Source organism: Myotis brandtii, unplaced genomic scaffold (assembly GCF_000412655.1).
Source record: "Myotis brandtii unplaced genomic scaffold, ASM41265v1 scaffold1338, whole genome shotgun sequence".
NCBI lineage: Eukaryota > Metazoa > Chordata > Mammalia > Chiroptera > Vespertilionidae > Myotis > Myotis brandtii.
In genome coordinates this window covers 450586-471032 of record NW_005354749.1, presented here as the reverse complement: position 1 = coordinate 471032, position 20447 = coordinate 450586, and the positions used below count along the sequence as shown (strand labels likewise).

At 49.6% G+C, this 20447-nt stretch overlaps 2 protein-coding genes across 3 annotated transcripts in view; one reads left to right on the top strand and one right to left on the bottom strand.

The window, feature by feature from the left end:
• The window catches only part of DOCK2 (dedicator of cytokinesis 2), a 361206-nt gene that overhangs the window by 82344 nt on the left and 258415 nt on the right, over positions 1-20447 (bottom strand). The window lies entirely within an intron of this gene.
• Positions 990-20447, top strand: part of FAM196B (family with sequence similarity 196, member B) — a 102027-nt gene continuing 82569 nt past the window's right edge. Inside the window, exon 1 of one of the 2 annotated variants that reach the window (XM_005860357.2) lies at positions 990-1182. The gene's annotated coding sequence lies outside the window, so the exon portion shown is untranslated. Of the gene's footprint in view, positions 1183-4577; positions 4601-20447 lie in introns of those variants that run through there. The other variant, XM_014534867.1, reaches the window with a different exon arrangement.

The window sequence follows — 20447 nt, the reverse complement described above, 5'->3', positions numbered from 1 at the left end:
CTCCCTCCCTTCCTCTCTGTACAAAATCAATAAAATATATTTAAAAAAATAAAACAAAAACAAAAAACCACACAAACACACCCCCAAACAAAAAGACCCCCAACTTCTTCCTTTGTTGAAAATATATAAAAAATATGAAGTAAAAATGTCCTCCCAGATGACCGATGTGCAGTGTAGTTTGTGGTAGAAGAATAGCCCCGACGTCCCAGGAAGCGCCTTCCATGTCCCTCCACAGGAAGTCTTTTGGGAATCGAATGTCCCTCAAGTTCACATTCCCCAAAGTAGCTCCCAAAGATGGGGACTCTCATTTGCTTTCAGGTTCTTTCCAACTAGGATGTTGGTGGGGGCGGCGGGGGGTGGGGGCGTTGCTTTCCCTATCAGCAAGGCCAGCTATGCAATTAGTGGGGCTCAGAGGATATGAAAATGCAGAGTCCTTGTTAAAAATTATTCAGAATTTCAAGACAACCACTAGTGACCACACACACACACACACACACACACACACGGATGCTCAGAAAGCATGCAAGCTGCAGACAGTGCAAGGCTGGACTCTCAGGGGCAGCAGCGTGGACGCTGTGTCTGGTGATGGGGACCCCAGCCTCTGCACCGGGCGACCGCCTTGGCCATCCAGGCCGCCTTGGTGAGCCTCTCTCCAGCTCAGGCCCCCAGGGATGGGGTGAGTTTGTGCCATTGTCAGTCCCTTTCAAACCAGACAGAGCACCATCACTGCTAACTTAACCAGGTCCCACTTAAACCAGGACGCGGGCTTTATTACTGTGCATCTCTCTGGACAGGCTGCACGCAGGAAAGGAGGAATCTTAGAGTTTGGGAGGTGGAGTGTGTGTGTGTGTGTGTGTGTGTGTGGGGGGGGGGGGGGGGGGAGGGAGAGAGCACACACACTATTTCCTACTCCCTCCAATCTCCTGTCTCCCTTCCTCAAAGAATTCAGCCTGTGGCCACTAGAGGTCTTTTCTTTCACATGGTAGCAGCCCAGCAGTTTGTTCGGCTTTTTATTTATTCCTACGTGAGCAGACCCACTACACTTCTTGCATCTAAACAGTGGAAATTACAACATGAAGGACTTATTATTCCTTCTCGTGGAGTAAGTCCGCTGCTGGCCAGAGCCTGGCTCGCTGTGCAAGGCGCGGGAGGACCTCCCCTGCAGGTAACCACTGCTTCAAGGTAAGAGGCTGGCCAGGCTTTCTCTTCTGTGATGGATGATCCCATGAGAGAAAATGCAATGTCTCTTGGACAATAGTTTACTTTTAAAGCTTTGGCGTAAAGGAGCCTTGGGGTTGGGCGCTGTGTGTGTGTGTGTGTGTGTGAGTGTGTGTGTGTTGGGAAATCCACCATTGTGAGAGCCGCAGGCTGCCCCGAATGCACAGGCACGGGAATGCTTGTCATTCCCAAAGGCTTGATTTGAATGTGAAGGGGGCAAAAAAGGCGAAAAACAAACCTCCGCGCTCAAGTTCACTGGCATTACCTTGAAAGGGCTGCATTGTCTGAAGCCTTGTTTAGAGAAACTTCCATGCTTCCTTTTAGAAAAACATCGAGAGGGGGAGGGGGACGGGTCCCCACCGAGAGAGAGTGGCTGGTTCATGAAAGAAACCATTATCTTTGTGTAAGGACCGGCTCGGGGTGTTCCAGCTCGCTCACCCGTCAGCATTACTTTTGCCAGCGTGCCCCTTCCTTCGTTGTAACGGCCACGGAGAAATGCCGGCTGAGTGCCTCTTGGTAGTGCGGGAGACTGAAGTTTGGACAAGTTACCTGCATTTGGCTGTTAGTGAGAAATGACAGCATTTCACTTCCGACGGGGAGCGCCCCTGTTTCTACCACGGTGTCCAGCCCACCTTAGAGCCACACCTGTCAGACATCCCACCGGGGTGACTGACTGATCCGTGAAATGGCTGGAGACGCCAGCCGCAGGTTCATATTTTGAAAGGGCTCCTCCAGTCATTTAAATTAAAAAAAAAAAAAATCAAAAACAGAAAACCTCTGTCGCGCAGACAGAATAATGGTTTCGCACTAGGCTTCTCTGCCGCGTCCCCCAGATCAGCAGTGTCCTCGGCATGGAAATCCACCTTTTCGCTTCCTGCCCCCTTCCCTTCTTACAAGTTTGAGATCCCCTGCATCCACCATGTTTTAAATGTTTAGAAAGAGCGAGGGGAATTGGGGGTGGGGGTGATGGTCAGACTGCATCTGCCTCAGCAACTCAGATACTCCTGCCATTGGCACAGCTCAAACTTTACAGTGTAGCAGCCCACACCCCCAGCCCTGCCAGCAGCCTTTGAGGGCTGCATGGAGAGCAGGGGGGTGGAGGGGTCCCCTGCAGTCCAGGCTGGTGAGGACCGCCTCTTCCCAGCCCCGGCCGAGTTGCTATAGTGGACATAGATTTACTACCAAGGCATAAGGCAGCCACTCATCCATACCCAAGCAGCATGCCAGGCGCCCGGATGGGAAATTGCTTCCCAAAACGGAATACCAGGGGGACCTGCATATCAAATTCCGGAGAGAAATTGTATCCGAGACGCTGGCACAAGCCGGGCAGAGTCACCCCGGCTTCTCTCAGGGCGGTTTAAAACGTAGCTAATGAATCACAGCATGAGGAGACACGGTGTGAAACTAGGTCAAACGTGTAAAAATAAGTGCAATCATCCAGGCACTCGGCTGATGAGGGGCTGCTAAGCCTCTCCAGCCACCCAGACAATCAGCCCTCTTCATTAATTCAGCCCAGCGGTGTGTGGGAGGTCTCGCACACCTGGGAGAGGGCCGAAGCTCCAAAGGCAAACAGTCGGGGTCCCTTCACTGTGCCCAGGTGAGAGGGAAAAAGAAAAACCCAGGATTGTGTGATTAATATTAATTAGCTGGGCTACTAGGTGATTGTGATCAGGAGAGCAGCCCTCCCCAAATCATCCTACTCCTTTGCATAAAAAAATCATCATCATCACCATCACCATCACCACCACATTGATAGCTTCGGTGCACAACACTCAACCTAACATACCTATTGAACCAGCTCTGATGCAAACACACCTACACACCAGCCAGGACCCCTGCAGCGCCAGGGGAACCAGGAAGAGGCTAAAGGTTCTCCTGGCCTTGAAACACAAACAGAACAGGGGGAGGGGCATGGCTGCTGCCAATGTGTCCCCCACTCACCTGAGATCAGGGGGAGTGATGAGATCGCAGAGGGAGGAAAACAGCCAACTTCGGGAGCTTGCTACCTAAAATGCCAACATTACTATGCGATACCAGCTGGTGACACGTTGCTATAGTAACTTCAAATAATGTGCACGACCAAAATAAAATAAAATCAAATAGAGAGAGCACCCAGGAAAGGAGACGAAGGAAAGTTTGCACGCCCAGGGAGGCTCGCAGGGAGAGGAGACGTTCTAGCTACTGGACCATCGATTTCCATCGGAGACTAAAAGTGGCCGAGTGACACTTTGAGGTTGCTTCTCCATTTACCCCTGCGACTGCCATGTGGTTATATAACGGATTTTATTCTTGGATGGAATTGGTGCTGGTTGTGTGGCGGATCCAGGACCGAAGGTGGGAGGCTGTGGTGTCAGGAAAAACAGGGCGTCTACCACCCCTTCCTCCATCGGGCAGCTCAGAGTGGGAGCTTGTGGTGAGATTTGCGGAGACTAGAGTGTGCCGTTCCGTCTGAGCGACCATCAAGTTCTGGGCACTGCGCTAGGTGCTGGGGTGCAGCAGTGGGCAGGACAGATAAGGCTGTGTTTTCAAGAGCTCTGAGGAGCTTACATCCGGTTCTGCCAGGATGGAGAGCTTCAGAGTGGGGGTCTAGGAGTGGGGCAGCCTGAGTTCAAATCTCAGCTCTACCCCTTACTAGTTGTGTGACCTTGGGTAGGGTCTTGTGCCTCAGTGTCCTCGTCTATAAAAGGGGGTAGAAATAGTCCCTGGGTCATACAGCTCTAATGAGAATTAAATCAATTTGTGTAAAGCACTGGGGACAGAGAAAGCCCTCAATCATTATCAACGATGACTACTATTGTCATTGCTGATGGCTCTGGTCCAGAGAAACTGTGCAGATCAGCTAACTGCAGTCCTGACCTGGGCAGAGGAAGTGATGCCTCCCCCTACCGGTGACCGTCTGCGGGCACACCCGGTGCTCCCCATCACAGCGGGGGACCAACACCTAAGCTCCCTTTGACTCTGATGTTGGTTAACATGCCCAACGTCCAGATGTTTAGTAAATCGAGTGTGTGCCTCTCGGAACAGAGCATGCTGGGAGGTTTCCTTTATTTGGGGATAGCTGCTGGCAGGTAGGAAGGGTGACAACAGTGTCCAAAAGCATGAAATACCGAAAACGTAGTCCCCCAGCTGTTTGCCTTATGGGTGCCTGTCTCTGTGCGGGCGCAGTGACATCCTTTGGTGACCAGGGGCCCTGCTCTGTGATAGCATTAACCAAGTCACCGTCCTTCAGGGGCAGCTTCTGATGGGACAGATCCAGAGCTCTCTGAGACCTGCTCCATGTCAAAGGCCCAGCATCTCAGGAAAACAGAAAGGTGCCACATGATTGCCTTGTATTCTGGATGTGCCCTGACACACTCCTGTGTACTTCATGGCAGCTCAGAGGGTGAGTTGTGTGCAACCCCGCCCAGCACTGTGGGCATTGATGATGGGCCAGCTGTCCAGCTGGAGCTAGAACTGCAGGCTTGGTGTCTTCTCAGAGAACTGCCCTTGCTGAGAAGGAGCAGGAGGGGCAGGGTTCCAAGGCTGCTCTGAATCAAGGCCGGAAGAGGGGCCTGAATTGGTCACACATTCATCCGTTGAAACTAACCCCTTTGGATCCTGGTTGGAGCCCATGCACATGGCTCTGTGTGGGGTGACTTCAAATCTTCCAAGGAATACAGTGAGACCCTTCATCCCAAGGGGAAGTAGCAGGCGGGCAAATTCCATTCATTCATCGCCTTACTGAATTATCTCAACAACCTCAGGAGGTCAGCTGTGTGCCCATTTTATAGAGGAAAGTGAGATGCATGGAGGTCAAGCAGCTGGCTTAGACAGATGTTTAGTATATGATGGGGCAGGAATTAAAATCGGGGTCTTTCTGACTCCAACCCCTGTGTTCTTTTCATAAACCCACCATGTTGCCCCTGTCAGTACTGGCAGCTCCACCTGGGAGAAGTTTCTGTCCACTTATTCATTGCTGTAGTGGCAGAATCTAGACTTGAACTTGCACGTAGCATGGGATCAGTAGATGTTGGCTAGATGAGAGACTGAGTTTAATATTCTCCATCTCTGAAAGAATGTTACAGGGACCCCCGGGCCCCCACAAACTATGGAATGTTAGGGTCACGTATTGCCTTAGGAGAGGCTGGAAATGAAAGAATTTTGTTCTACTCTGAGCGCACTCCATCTAAAATTATATTTGATAAACCAGAGTGAGATCGTTCTTTCACACATTCCTTAATTTAGCAAGTATTTCTTAAGCACCTAATATGTTCTAGCACCCTTCCAGGTGCTGGGGATACAGCCATGAGTGAGATTAACAAGGGATTTCTGCTTAAGGAGCTCATATTCCTGTTGGTTAGAGGGCCAGGGGTGGGGAAACATATTAAGCAAGTAAATACATGTTTAAGATCATTTTAGACAGTGATATCTACTACTAATAAAGTATAACTAAGAGCCCAGTGGGTGTGGCTCAGTGGTTGATTATCTATGAACCAGGAGGTCATGGTTCGATTCCGGGTCAGGGACTGTGCAGGAGGCAGCTGATGAATGGTTCTCTCTCATCATTGATGTTTCTACCTCTCTCTCTCCCTCTCCCTTCCTCTCTGAAATCAATACAAATATATTTTTAAAATATTACAAAGTAATGAGGTAGAATGGAATGGGGAGGGACCTATTTTCAGTGGGTGGCCTCTTAGAGAGCTGATGTTTTAATGTAGGTCTGAATAATGACAGCCAGTCATGCAAAAATCTGGCAGAACAGCATTCTGGGGCAACCGCACAGCAGGGGCAAAGGCCCTGAGGTGGGATGTGCGAAATGAGGGCAGGTGAGGTGTAAGACGAGGTCAGAGAGACAGGTGGTGGCCAGGTCCTGTGGGCCCCTGTGGGTCAGAGACAAAAGTTTGGATTTTCTTCCAAGTGCAAAGGGAGGCCACTGCTTTGGGTTTTAAGAAGCTCGCTCTGTCTGCTGTGTGTTTCAGGAATCCCTCTTTAAAGAGGCATTTTTCATGTCTAACCACACAAGCCCACCTCCAAGACATACTGGAGTTGTTCCTGGGGTCATGGTCCATGAAAAACACAAGTTGTGTTTTCATGGTGCTTCTTCCTCATTCGTGGTAGTGTCCCGGCTCCTCAGCGAAGTTTCTCACTATCTGACTGGGTATAGCAGACTCAGGCCTCCTCCTTCGGCAGGCATGGGTGTGGGCTCTAGTTTTACATGACTCGTCTGCCTGCTGTTCAGAGCTGAGTGAGGGGGGTCTTCTCCTGCCCCTCCCAGCCTCTGGTTGGGTGGGATGTGCGAAATGAGGGCAGGTGAGGTGTAAGATGAGGTCAGAGAGACAGGCGGTGGCCAGGTCCTGTGGGCCCCTGTGGCTCAGAGGCAAAAGTTTGGATTTTCTTCTAAGTGCAAAGGGAGGCCACTGCTTTGGGTTTTAAGAAGCTCGCTCTGTCTGCTGTGTGTTTCAGGAATCCCTCTTTAAAGAGGCATTTTTCATGTCTAACCACACAAGCCCACCTCCAAGACATACTGGAGTTGTTCCTGGGGTCATGGTCCATGAAAAACACAAGTTGTGTTTTCATGGTGCTTCTTCCTCATTCGTGGTAGTGTCCCGGCTCCTCAGCGAAGTTTCTCACTATCTGACTGGGTATAGCAGACTCAGGCCTCCTCCTTCGGCAGGCATGGGTGTGGGCTCTAGTTTTACATGACTCGTCTGCCTGCTGTTCAGAGCTGAGTGAGGGGGGTCTTCTCCTGCCCCTCCCAGCCTCTGGTTGAAGTCATGCAAGCCTGTGGGCCTGTGAGGCCTGCTGGCCAGGAGAGGGGCTATCATTCGACACCTCCCCTCCCCCAGTTTCTAACTGAACAGCAGACAATTTCTCTAAATGTTTCTAATTACATCGTTGGAGGTGTGGGTGGGGAAGTTCACAAATGTGATTGCAAAAGGAGTAGTTTCAGAAACAAGGATTTATTCTTGGTGCATTCACCAGTGACAGTCTTCCACGCTTCTCGCCGAGTGCCTGGGAAAGGGCTGGGCAGAGCAGCCTGCTTTCAGTCCCGGGCAGCGTGATGTCCTCAGCTCACACCTCCCCGAGAAAAATCAGAGTCAGGGGCATCGAGGGGATGTGAGCTCTGGAGAGGACTCCTAAGTAGCCCCTCGCCTTCTCCTGCAAACATTCGCATCCAGGTTATAGATGACACAAGGTCAACCTTCAACAGGAAAAGGCGTCACAAAAGGATAGTACGTCTCAGGCAGGAGGCACTGTGGGCTGAAGGATAACCACTACCATTTAAAGGGCTAAGTGTGTTGGGCAGCATGCTAAGCCCTTATCACTAAGGACTTTGTACACGGTTGCGGCAAGGGAAGAAAAGATCTGGAAGAAGGAGAGCTAATATTAGTTGGGCACTTAAATGTCAGACACTGGGCTGAAAAAGCATGCTGATGGTAAGAGCAGCCACCAGGTATTGAGCACTTGCTATGGGCCAAGCGCTGTCGATGCTGCATCTCATTTCATCCTCGCAACATCCAGTCAACGTTGGCAAAACCACGTGCACTTTACAGATGAGGGAACCAAGGGGCAGAGAGGTGACACGGCTGCCTAGGGCAGCTTGACTCCAGAATGTTTTTGTTTTCTTTAGAAAAAACAAAAAGACGATTGTTTTGTAAACATGATATAATCTTAATATGAAAATTAAGCAATCACATGAAGAAAAATGCATAATAGTTCACCTTACCATGCCACCTGCCTACCCCTGAATGCTAAGAATATTCAATGCAGGTGATAAACCTCTAAAATCTTAAGACACATTCTAAGCATTTCTTGTGCCTATATAGAGATAAAAGAATGATGGAGAAATGGACGGACACATGGATGGATGGATGGATGGATGGATGGATGGATGGATGAATGGATGGGTGGATGAAAGGATGGCGCTAGTTTGGCAGATGATATAGGCAGATAGACCACCTGATAAGGTTAGACGCACAACTGCCTAGATAAGACCAGCCCTCTTAATAACTATGCTCTATGCTGTATCAGTCTGCCATGACTTCAGGCTCAGCTGAGGATCACCCCTTCATTTGCGGCATTGCTTGGGGCTTTGAAGACCAAGAAGGGTTCAGTGTGAGACACCACTAGGAAGTATGTCTTGTTTCCGATAGACGCAGTTTTTCTGAGGCCCTAGACAGGGCATCCCATGCCCTGGGATCAGATCCCAGCTCTCTTCAGATGCTGGAACTCGGGGCACGTTGCTTTCACTCTCTGAGCCTCAGTTCTCTCATCTCTGAAATGGGGATAACAGTGTGTGCTGCCGCTAGGGCTGCTGTGAAGATGCAGTGGAAGAGGGTTCCGTGGGGAGCCTGGCACCCCAGAAGCTCTCACACAGCCTTCTTGCCACCCAGCCTCAACCCCCTTTCCAGTTCACCAGGAGGTTTGATGATTAGCTGAGGAAGTTGTAGAGTTGGCTTTTGGTGGACTCGTGGGGGATGGCTTAAACCTTCCTGTGGGCCTGGGGAGCATTGCGGGTGGTGATTTGTACAAGCTCTTCCTGCCCTTTGTCCTTCTCCCCTTTGCGGGGCCTCCACGCTGAAAGGAGTGGAGGGGCAGACAGACACACATTCATGGCCAACCAGGCAGCCAGGCAAGAGTTTTCAGGAGGGATGAGTACTTTGTGGATAAAACTTCACCTCATGCTTCCTTTGTGAAGAATAAAGGAGTATGAAGAAGGTCTCTCCCCTCACGTTCTAAACGTAGAGCCCAGCTTTTCTCCCCTCATGTTCTAAACGCAGAGCCCAGCTTTTCTCCGAGGCCTCTCCTAGCACCTCCCCTCATCTCCACATCTAGCTATTCCTACTGGGAGAGGCCGGCCCGTCCAGCACACCAGGTAGCAGGGTCTGACCGCAGCTTACTGTGGGCACAGCAGATGGAGGTCACGAGCGATGTTTGGAGGGCGGGGGACAGACTGAAAGGGTCTTAATCCTCCACCTGTAGGTAACGGGAAGCCACACAGACCCCTGCCTACCGGGCTGCCTCCAGGCCAGCTCTGCTGACAAGGTCTTGAGAACTAAAGGGAGCGACTGCAGCCCTTGCTCATCATTCCTATGAAGAGAGTGCTATTTCATCTGTTAACAGTGAAAACTGGCAGGATCGTCATGCTCCGGCTTTTATGAAGCTGATCCGGATGATAAAACATCCCATGAAACTGAGCTCGGAGATCACTGGCTGAATGGCTGACTCCGGGCTGCACATTAATGAGCCCCTGTCAAGCCCTTTTGCATAGAGCACTGCTTCTGATGTCATTCATGGGGGAAAAATGCTCCCCCCCCCAAAAAAAAAAACACACAACACCACCCACAGAAGGCCCACAGAGGATGGAGCAGAAGGAAATGGAAGTCCATTCCTGCTCAGCTGACCCCTGGCGAGAACCCTGATCTCCTGCTTCCTGTCAGCCCCGGCTCCCCGACAGGCTGGCTCCTCTTAGACAGTTTCCTCTCTGACCTGGGAATGACACCTCATTGACTTACTGGTTTGCAATTTTCCCAATGACATCATACTCCTTTTTTTTTCCTCATTCTTTCCCTCTGCTCACCTCCCTCCTCTTAAATTCCCATTTGTCCCACTTTTGCTTCCCTGTCCTTTGGAATGGTAACAACACCTTCCAATTACCATCCGCTGCAGTCCGCATTAGCTGCCTGCTGACTCCCTCTCCCGTCATCATTAATAAAGGTGACACTGCAGCTTGGCATGCATGCAGGTCCTCTCCCACCTGCCCCCCCCCCCCCCCCCCCGCCCCCCCCCCCCCGCACTCCGGGAGCAGAAGGCTGCCTGGTCAGAGAGCCCCTGCCTTTGAGGCTTTCTCCCTGCACCCAGCTCCCATCGCTAAGGTCTGATCTGCACTCAATTAAAGAAAAATCAAGCGACACAATGAAAAGTGCCATCCAGAGAGCTGGCCTGGTGGCATCCAGATAGATCAACTTACTGCAGGCCATATCTACTAATTCCATCTAGAAAAGGAAAAAGATGTTACTATTGTCTGAGCTGATTTGTTCTTTTCAACTCCTGCTGACTCTTTCACCCCAGAAGAAATCCTGACAAAAGTCTAATCAAAGTCATAGCTTAGAATCGGAGAGATGATGGAAAGAGTGATTCTTGGGAGTCCTTGCAAGCCAGCTTCTTTGCAGCACAAATGGGGAAGCCATGGACCAGAGAGGTTAGGTGGTTTCTCCATGGTCACACAGCCTCTGAAAGTGGCAGAACTGGTACTAGAGCCCTACCATTCTGACCACCGTGTTAAAAGTATACAATTCTCTACTGTCTCCCAACCTTCCCCCTGAGTCTCCAAGTTCCCCACAAACAAAGTGACTATGCTTTCCCAATCCTATCTCAGCCAGGTGGTTGAACTGAAATCCCGGATAAATGGGCCTCAACTAACCACTAAGGCTGGTGTTTGTGATGCACAGTCTTCTTTATCTTCCTCATCACATAGGTTTCCAGATTCGGGGAAGAGCAAGCCATTGAGCACTAATGTCATCTTTTAAAAAAATTAAGTGGGTGTCTCTATTACCACTATTTATCCCTGCTTTGATCTATTACACTCTGTGCCCAGCATCCAAATCTGGTTAACAGCATCAAATTAAGAACCAAACGATTGATCACTGAAGTCACTCTGCATAATGAAAATCATCTGCATGTGTGTTTAAGGGGGCCTCAGGGCAGAAACAGGGGGGCTCTGCTTGCGTCACTTTGCCCAGAGATCCTCACACTGACAGCACCCAGGCCTCGCAAAGCCCACGGAAATGCTTTGTTTGCCAGCACGGTGTTTTTGAAACATTTGACTTTTTGGGTCAACATTTAAACATCAGAAGCTATTGCATAACATTCTAGATTTCTAGATTTTCAGCGTCTCTAGGATATTGGGAGGATCCAAGATCCCATTCTGCATTCCCATATGGCAGTACTGGGAGCTAGCTGCCCCCTGAGAGGGCAGGGCTGAGGGTGTGGCCACAACTTTCCAGGTAGCCAAGGCCTGCCCTCAATTCTTGAGCAACCAACTCATCCTGGTTAGCCCAGGACGTTCCTGCTTTTAGCACTAAGAGCCCCGTGTCCCAGGAAATGCTCGCAAACTGAGACGGTTGGTCACCCTACTAGTTCTTCATTTATGTCCCTGCCTGGTCCCTGTGGGCATTTGCATGTATGGGCTTTCCCCCACTGTTTCCTTCATGCCCACCTGTCTCCCCAGAATAACATTCACGGCTGCCCACCCCCTGAATCCTGCTTCTCCCCAGCCAGGCTATCGACTCCAACGTTCTCTTCACTCCCTTGGCATTGGCATAAGCCATGGGAGCCTTCTTTTATACGCTGTGACGTCCAATTCATTTTTAAAGACCCACGCATGTGCCTTTCCCTCCTCCAGGCAGCCTTCTCTGATTCCACCGGATGTTCTTCTGCCCCAGACAGAGCTAGGTACTCCCTCTGCTCCCGTAACACTCAGTTAGTTCTCCTTTCAAGGCCTTCATCCCCATTAACACAGCATCAAGTGAGTAGCCTTTGGAAGTGGCTTTCCTAAGAACTTGGAGGGAGTCAGAATTGTGATAATATTGAAAACTGTGAAATTTGAAGGCCCCATCTCTGCAGCTGTGAATTTTGAACAATGAACCAAAATGAAAACTGAAAACCATTCTACGCATACCCACACCTACTCCGTGACAATGTTTGGCATCCCAAAGTCCAAGAACCTCCGGGTCTCCTGAGCATTGACATCCAACTCTCCTCTGCCCATGACATGGAATCTTAATCATATGTCCACATATCTGTGTTCTCCACCAGCCCTGGAGACACTCAGAGCAGGGGCCTTCTTCCGCATCCTGTACCCTCAATGTCCGGCACAGGGAAAGTGCTCAGAAAAAGATTACCCGAGTGAGTGAGTGAGTGAGTGAGTGAGTGAGTGAATGCCCATTAAAGAGACTGGGAGGGCTGTCTCATTTTCTGCGATTTTAAAGATAAGAGGTCTTCTTAGCTGTCCCAGGGCCCCCAGGGCCTCTGTTGCTTAGTGATCTCCCTGAGCCATGTCATGAGCTACAGCAGTCAATGACTGGGCTCAAGCTGTCATTCTTTCCATCCTTTCTCCTAGGAAGATAAGATTACAAAGTGTTGACAGCTTCAAGGTCTCTTCTGATAAATAAAGAACATTCCAGGAGTCCAGCTTCCTACTGTACATTTCCCCAGGGACACTCCATAGGCAGCTCATAATAAACATGTCAACATCATCCTTCCCCTCTCAGAACCCTCTTCCTCCCCCACCACCTCCCACTCCTTCTCAGAACCATCCACTAGCTCGAGACAATAGTCCAGCCACAGTCCTTGATTCTGTTCTCTCTCTCTTCCTCCCTCTTGACTTTTCTTTTTAAAATCTATTTTTATTGATTTCAGAGAAGAAGGGAGAGGGAGAGAGAGATAGAATCAATGACGAGAGAGAATCAGTGATCTGCTGCCTCCTGCATGCCCCCTACTGTGTATCGAGCCCACAACCCGGGCATGTGCCCTGACCAGGAATCCAACAGTGACCTCCCGGTTCATAGGTTAATGCTCAACCACTGAGCCACACCGACTGGGTCCTTCCCCCCTCTTTCTCTCTCCCCTCTCACATTTCATAAGTCACCAGGCCTGGAGCCTCAGAAATCTGTCTCAAATGTGTTCATCCTCTGTCCCCACTCTCACTGCCCTAATTGATGCCACCACCATCATGACCTGGATTATGCCAATAGCCTCCTAAGAGGTCCCCAGCTTCCACCTCTGCCCCCTCATCTCCGTATTGCAGCCAGAGCGTAATCTTACTGAGTTGGAATGAGACTAATTCTCATTCCGGCTTAAAATCTTTAATGGATCCACTGACTCTTAGAGAAAAATACAAACCTCTTAGCAGTGGTGCGAATCCCTGCGCGATCTGGCCCCTTTTCTACTGCAGTCCTTCCTTCTTGCTCCTTCAGACTCTACCATCAGGACACACAGAATTTGCCCTAATTCCCTCCAACTCACTTACCCAGATCATATTCAGATCACCTCTGACAGCTGTCCATATGTTGTTCCCAGCCTCAGCATGTGCGTACACACACACACACACACACACACACACACACACACACACCACCTCTATTGAATTTCAGGTCTCACATTTGAAATCCCTTCCTCCAGTAAGGCCTCTGGGAGCCTCCCCACTCCCAGCTGCCTTGGGGACCCTTCTCTGAGCTCTCATTTCCTGGGATCATCACCGATGGCACTAGTCAGTTCTCAGGAGCCCCCTCCGTACCCGTCTATCTCTGCCTTAGGGCTGTGAAGGCAGAGACTGGGGTAGGGTCCCATTTTCTCCTTTTCTCTTCATCTGCAATAGAGTGCCTGGCTCACAGTAGGTACTCAACAAATATTTGCTCAATGAGTAGCTATGTGGTCTCAGATGGCAGAGGAAATGGGGCACAGGTTGGGAAGAGACAGGAAGGACATGTACTGATTTGGGTCTGCTTGGAGGGGATGCACAGATTGGCAAAGGGCTCTCTTGTAATTAGTTTTCTTGGGGAATTGGACTAAAGGCTGGTCTGTTATGGAAAGTAAAGTGCTCACGGTGTAGGGGCTGGAGCCTGAGTGGGAGGGGGAATGGCTTTGGAATCCTGGCCTTTCTTCCTGGCCTCATGTCCCCGGGACATCATAGGAAACAGCACTGGGCCCAGAGTTAGAAGACCCTGGTCTCACTTCCAGGCCTGCCACTTGCTTCCTGTGTGCCCCTGGGCAGGCTGCTTCCCCTTCCTGGTCTTCATCTAAAAAACAAGGCTACAAAGCCACAGCTCCTTCTACTCCGAGGGTGGGGACTTGGCGTCACCCACAGCTGAATTTGCATCCTGGCTCCCCAGTTCCCCGCTGTGTAGGGCTCTGTAAGTAATGCTGACTTTGTGGGGGTGTTAGGTAGATTAAATGTGGTCACATTCCTTAAGTGGATAATTTAATTCCACTCACAGAATAAGTGCCCAATTAATGGTTACAATTTAAAGTGTAGGCATGTCACATGGCTAAGTTATCAACGGTTGTTAAGTTAAAACTACACAGAAACAGCTAAGATTTGGGCTCTTCAACTCCAAGTTATGTCACCCTTCCATCCCCCAGCCCCCCAAAAAAGAAGAGTTGGGAGATCATGGTTGAATCTCTCAATCTCTGTTGGCTTCAATGTCCTCACCTGTAAAATAATAAAGGGGCCTTTAGCTCCAAATACTGAAAGTCTATGATTGGTACCTGAAAGTAGAGAGATTGCCAATTAGGCCCCTTCCTTTCTTGTCCCTTGGATGAATTGGGCTTGGAACCTCTGGTTCCAAAACGTTGCTGCACATTAGAATTACCTGCCGTCCAATTCCCAGACATCAGGGTTCTTCATACTCCCTGGGTGGTTCTACATGCAGCCAATGTAGGGACCACCGTTCTTGGGGAGTCAGTGTGGCTCGACAGACAAAGCGAGGCAGCCGCCCTGACTCGTCTGGCCAGCTACCCGATCTCCAGGAACCTGCTTCTCCTTATTCCTGACTCATAAGGTTTTAGGAGCAATAAGTGAGACAAGGCACGGGTGAAGTGCCTGGCTGCTCAGAGTGCGGTCCTCAGACCAGCAGCCACAGGGTCACCTGGGAACTTGTTAGACATGAAGAGTCTCACTCAGGCCCCAGTCTAGACTTGACGAATCAGAATTTGATCCTGTGAAGATTCCCAGGTGGGCAGCAGGCTACTGAAGTTTGACAAGCACTGGGTGCTGTTTAATTAAATGTACCTTTTGTAACCTTCTCATCAATCTCATTCATTAACTATTCATCAACATCTGCATACCATGGGCAGGGCCGGATGCTGGGCCCCTAGTATAGTGACTGGCACATAGTAGGACTTCAACAGAGATTTGGTGATTGAAGGAATGGACACAAAAGGGAATTAGACCCAGCTCCTGCTCTTTAGGAGCTTCTGGTCCAGGGGGAAAATTAAGATGGGAACTCCATTATCCAGGGCAGAGTAGGGGGAATGAATGATGAAGGCGCCCCTTCATTTGCACACTTGCAATGAAGCAGATCCATGCTAAGCAACTGACACACATTGTCTCTTTGAATCCTCCCAACAACATTAGGGGGAGATGTATTCTCATCTGACTTTGGCAATGAGGACACTTTGGCACAGAGAGGTAATGGAGCTTGTCTAAAACCACCCTCGGCTAATACATGGCACCGAGATTTGAAGGCAGGGCAGCCCCAGCAGACACTCTTCCATGCTGCCACCGGGAGAGGAAGCACTGGGGGCATTTCCACTTAACTTTGACTTTCAAGGGCAACCCCATCCCCAGGTGCTGTGGGGAGAGGCAGCGGGAGGCCCTGCGGGCAGGGACACCTCCGGGTTTCTATTTCCAGCAAGAAGGCTGGCCGAGGGCTGACAGCTACTGCAGGCTGCGGGGCTGACACAGCTCACCGCAGCTCGCTGCCCTTCTCCCCGGCCTCTCTCCTGCCACTTGGACATTTTACTTGCAAATGTATTTCGCAGATGGTGCCAGGCTTCTCAATGACAAGTCTAGGCAACAGGAAGAGAAATCACTGTCTGAACTTGGGGGTAGGAGCAGAGCAACTTTCTGAAAATCACCTGACAAGGAGCAGGGGCCAGGAGCCCCAAGCCGGGGTCCTGAGCTCCAGGCTAAGGAGGAGTCACTGAAAGCACAGGCCTGTGTCCCCTGGGAGGAAAGATACAAGGTCCTCCTGGGGTCTTCCTCTCCAAGCACAGGAGTTCGGAAAATCTGCATCGGAACCATGTGTTGGCCAATATGATTTCATCATCGGCATGAGATCGTGGATGGTGTGGCAATTAATTGAAATGTTTATTTCCGCTTCCACTTCCCTGTGACTTCTCTCTCCCTGCCGGTTCCATAGGAGGAAGAGAGATGTAGTACCTCCCCCTCCATCTCTGCTCATCTCCTGAGACTGAACTTTTGTCCCCTCCTCTTGGAGCGGTGTCCTCACAGCTGGACCAATAGCGTAGGCCTCACCTGGGTATCACCTGGATCTTGTTTGAAATGCATTCTTAGCCCCCTCCCCCCAGACATGCTGAATCAGAACCCTGGTGCCGGCCCAGGAAGCTGCGCTAAACAAGCCACCCAGGAGCACTAATGGGGGTAAAGTTGCAGCACTGCTGCCTTTGAGAGCTTTGAGGGGAGCAAGAGGGACACATGATGCTGAGAAGGAGAAGGAGGCGGAAACTGAGTGAAAAAAAGGGGCTGTAGCAAAGTTCAGTAACTCCTGCCCTTGGCGTGCCCCAGCGGGGACTGTGCCCCCGGTCCCCGGGGTACTGAATCGGCAGAGCCCCCACTGTTAGGGACATGCATGACCACGCACTGGCTGAACCAGTGGTGAGCAGGGTACAACTAAGACCAGGAACTTCTCTGTGACTCTCTGGGTGTGAGGAAGCTGAGATTGAGTCCCTGTCAAGGCCAGCTGAGTCAGGCCAGGGCTGCTCTGGGTTAGACCTGACTCAGAGAAAATCACGGCTCTGTCATCCATCTCACAGTAGTTCCTGGGCATAAATTTATACCCACGATACCTGGGCTACGTTAAAGAGACTCTTCTTCCAAGAATATTCTCAGCCCCTCGAAAACGCTCTTTAGCCAAAGACAGCAGTGCCTGGTGAACACAGAACAAAGGGATTGGGATGTTTCGTTGTTCAGTACAGATGTTCCAGGGGTAGAGGCTGGGGCACCGAGACAGCCCAAAGCTCAACTCCTGCTCCCCTCCCCTCTAAGGAGGAGGAATATCAGTTTCTCTAGAGCAAACCTGGCCAATGTCCCTCCCGTTGCTTGGCTTCTTCTCATGGGTAAGATCCCTCCAGACCTTCACTTTTACCATCAAAATGTCAATCCTCGCCGAAACCGGTTTGGCTCAGTGGATAGAGCGTCGGCCTGCGGACTGAAGGGTCCCAGGTTCGATTCTGGTCAAGGGCATGTACCTGGGTTGCGGGCACATCCCCAGTGGGAGATGTGCAGGAGGCAGCTGATCGATGTTTCTCTCTCATCGATGTTTCTGACTCTCTATCTCTCTCCCTTCCTCTCTGTAAAAAATCAATAAAATATATTAAAAAAAAATGTCAATCCTCACCCCCGTGGGTGTGGCCCGGCTGGAGCTGAGAACCTAGTGTGTCCTTCTTCTGCCCCGCCCACACCTGGTCAGGTGATGGCTGCAGAGCTCCACCCAGGCAGGCACAGTGCTAGTGCCTTCTCTGTTCTGGGCAGTGAGGATTCTGTCTCCTCCAGAGCCTGCCCTCGATGCCCTCTCTCCTCACTCTGACTTCTACCTGGATGCCCACCCTCCATCAACTCAGCTGGGGGGTGGGGCTTTCCTTGTCTTTTCAACTCAGATAGCCCTATTTCTCTCTATCTCTAATGGTGTTTAAAAATCATTCCTACCTCTTATTGCAATATTTTCCCACTTGTCATCTTAAGCAATGGGCAGTGAGGTCCTAGAGGTCAGGGGATGATGTCCTACGTACATCCTTGTATTACACCCATCCCAGTGCCTGACACAGGTTAGGTTTTCAGTAAATATTTGCAGAATGGCTCTGTGTTCCGTACACAATTCCCTGTTCGCAAACTCCAGGCGGGTATTTCACAGGCGTCTCAAGCTCAACATGCTCAGTTGGAATTCTCACATCTTTACTCATCTCAATCCTGACCCTCTTCTTTATCTTAGTAATATACCTCCATCTCCCATCTGTCCCTATGAACAGCTGACACCTTCTCTTCCTGGCCACGTCCAACTGTCAACCAAGCCCTTTCCAATCTACCTTCGGAATATGGCTAGGCTCTCTCCGTTTCTCTACCCCAGTTCAGTCAACCACCGCATCTCTCCTGCACTACAGCAGTAGCCGCCTGCCTGGTATCCGCTTTGATTCTTGCTTCCTCCCCACCCGGGAGCAACCAGAGTTGATTTTTTAAAATCCAACTCCCATCACTCATGTCTCTACTTAGCCAAATAACATCTACAGCCCTTCCTTCGGTTTCGTCTCCCACTACTCTGCTCAGACACAGGGCTTTCTCTAAGTTGAGTACATTAGCTTGTTCTAGTAGGCACCTCATTTTATGCTTTTGACAAGACTTTATCTTTTCCCTTCCAGGCACTTGTCCCAAGTCTAAATTAGATGTTTACTTCTGCATTGACTTGCTCAGTGCCTGTTTCCTTTCCTCAGTGGAGCTCCTTAAAGGCAGGGACAATGTCTGTCTGTCTGTCTCATTCACCATTAGCTTCCCAGCATCCAATGGAGGGTCTGACTATACAAGGTGCTCAATAAATATTTTTTGATCGAACACATGTTTAAATTATAAACACTGTGCTCAGCATGCTATGCTTACTCTTGCTCTGTTGTTAGAGTTGATTAGCTAACAAAGGTGAGACATTCCCCTGGTGTAAGGCAAGACTAGGCAATTCAATTTAATTCTGTTCAGTGAAGTTCAAGCCATTTCAATTATATTCCATTCATTTTAATTTGATTAAACAAACCTTCACAGACACAAGAAATCTGACAGTCTGTATGCTGGGTGGGAAGAAATCCGCGATAAAAACGATCCATTTCCTGTCCTCAAGGTGCTCCCCACTTACAGCTCCCCAATGTCAATTGTCAGACATACAACTGAACTTACCTACACTCAGGAAATTGCAAACAGACAACTGGTTGACCTAAACTGGATCTCATTGTTGTCACTTACCAACGTGCGGGGTGTCCAATGGCAGCTATGGAGCTTTTAATATTGCACAAGACCAGTGGGAGTGAATAATGAGATGATGACCAAGAACGCAATGCGGAGTGTAGTACCTCCCGCTCCATCTCTGCTCATCTCCTGAGACTGAAATTCTTCAATCTGAACTGAAAACCCATCCCAGGAACTCGTGCTCCTTTCCAATCGATCATTTCTCCCTTTTATTCTATTTTGTCTTGAGTATATGAGATTTTAGCCTACTCACTTCCCAAAGATGTGAGATGAACAAGTTAAAACACAAGTCATGTCATCAAGGTCCTGAAGCGAGTTCATCTATTATGAGGAGCGGACATAGTGACTTTCAGGCACCATCACTGAGCAGATGTAAGTGCCCAAGGGCCTGGTGCGAGTTCTCTGGTCCCAAAGGCAGAAAACAAGGAACTACATCAATTTACACAGTTTTAATTTTCTGACATGGAAGATAAGTACAGCTTTCTGCAGAGACCACATTATTTGCTCTTCTATAATGAAACACTGGCAGGAGCTTATCATGAGTCCTTTATTAAAAGACTCAGAGAAGAAGCAGGGTAGACTTTGCCTTAATCAGTTTCACGAAAGCAACAAACGCAGCTCAACCTTGTTCTCATCTCCACTCTGAATAAAGGCAATTCTCTGAGAGATTGATAGCCCGGGATCCAGCACTCTGCTCCTGATGATCCAGCTTCATAGTGGTTTAATTTAATTTAACCCCATTTGCTCTAATCTGGACCTCAATAGAAATCAAACAGCCGTTTGCCCTCCTTCCGAGTATTAGCAGGCTCAGCTCTCTGACAAGCTTCTGTTTCCTCTTTGCCAGGCCCGATCTTTTTTCCATCAGTCATTATATTTTCTACTTTATCCCTAGGAGTATTCTACTTGGTCTCCACACCACTCTTCCTTGATCTTTCTAGTTCTATGATGACTCTTAGGATATGGGAGGCACAACTAGGATAGCATTTATTAATAAACAGCTGGCCAAGAAAGTGAAACAAAGTCAAGGATCTCAGAACTGGAAGGACTTTCCGGGGTTACTTAGTCCAACACTCACCCTCATGCATGCTCCCCTCCATAGCATCCCCAATAAAAGATCCAGTGACCTCTGCTCCAGTAACTCCAGGAAGAGAGACCTGCCCACCTGACCAGGAATTCCCCCCCACCCCCCTTGGAGAGTTAGCCTTGTTAGAAAGGTCTTTCTTCTGTTGTGCATAAACGTCTTTCTTGGAATGTCAAAATGTGGAACCAGTTCTGCTTCTGTAGAATGGCCTTCCGATTCCCTAAAACGTGCTTTTTATACCCACTCCTGCTCACCGGAACACTCTGCGAAGCTACCTAAACCTTCATGTGTTCTTTATGGCCAGGCCTAGGCTTAAGTACTTCGGAAGTTAGAAATTTATTAATGGACTCTATTGGATCTAAATTCTGGGAACCTGTGCCATTCTTTACCAAACCTACCAGGAGCTGGTCATGCTGATAA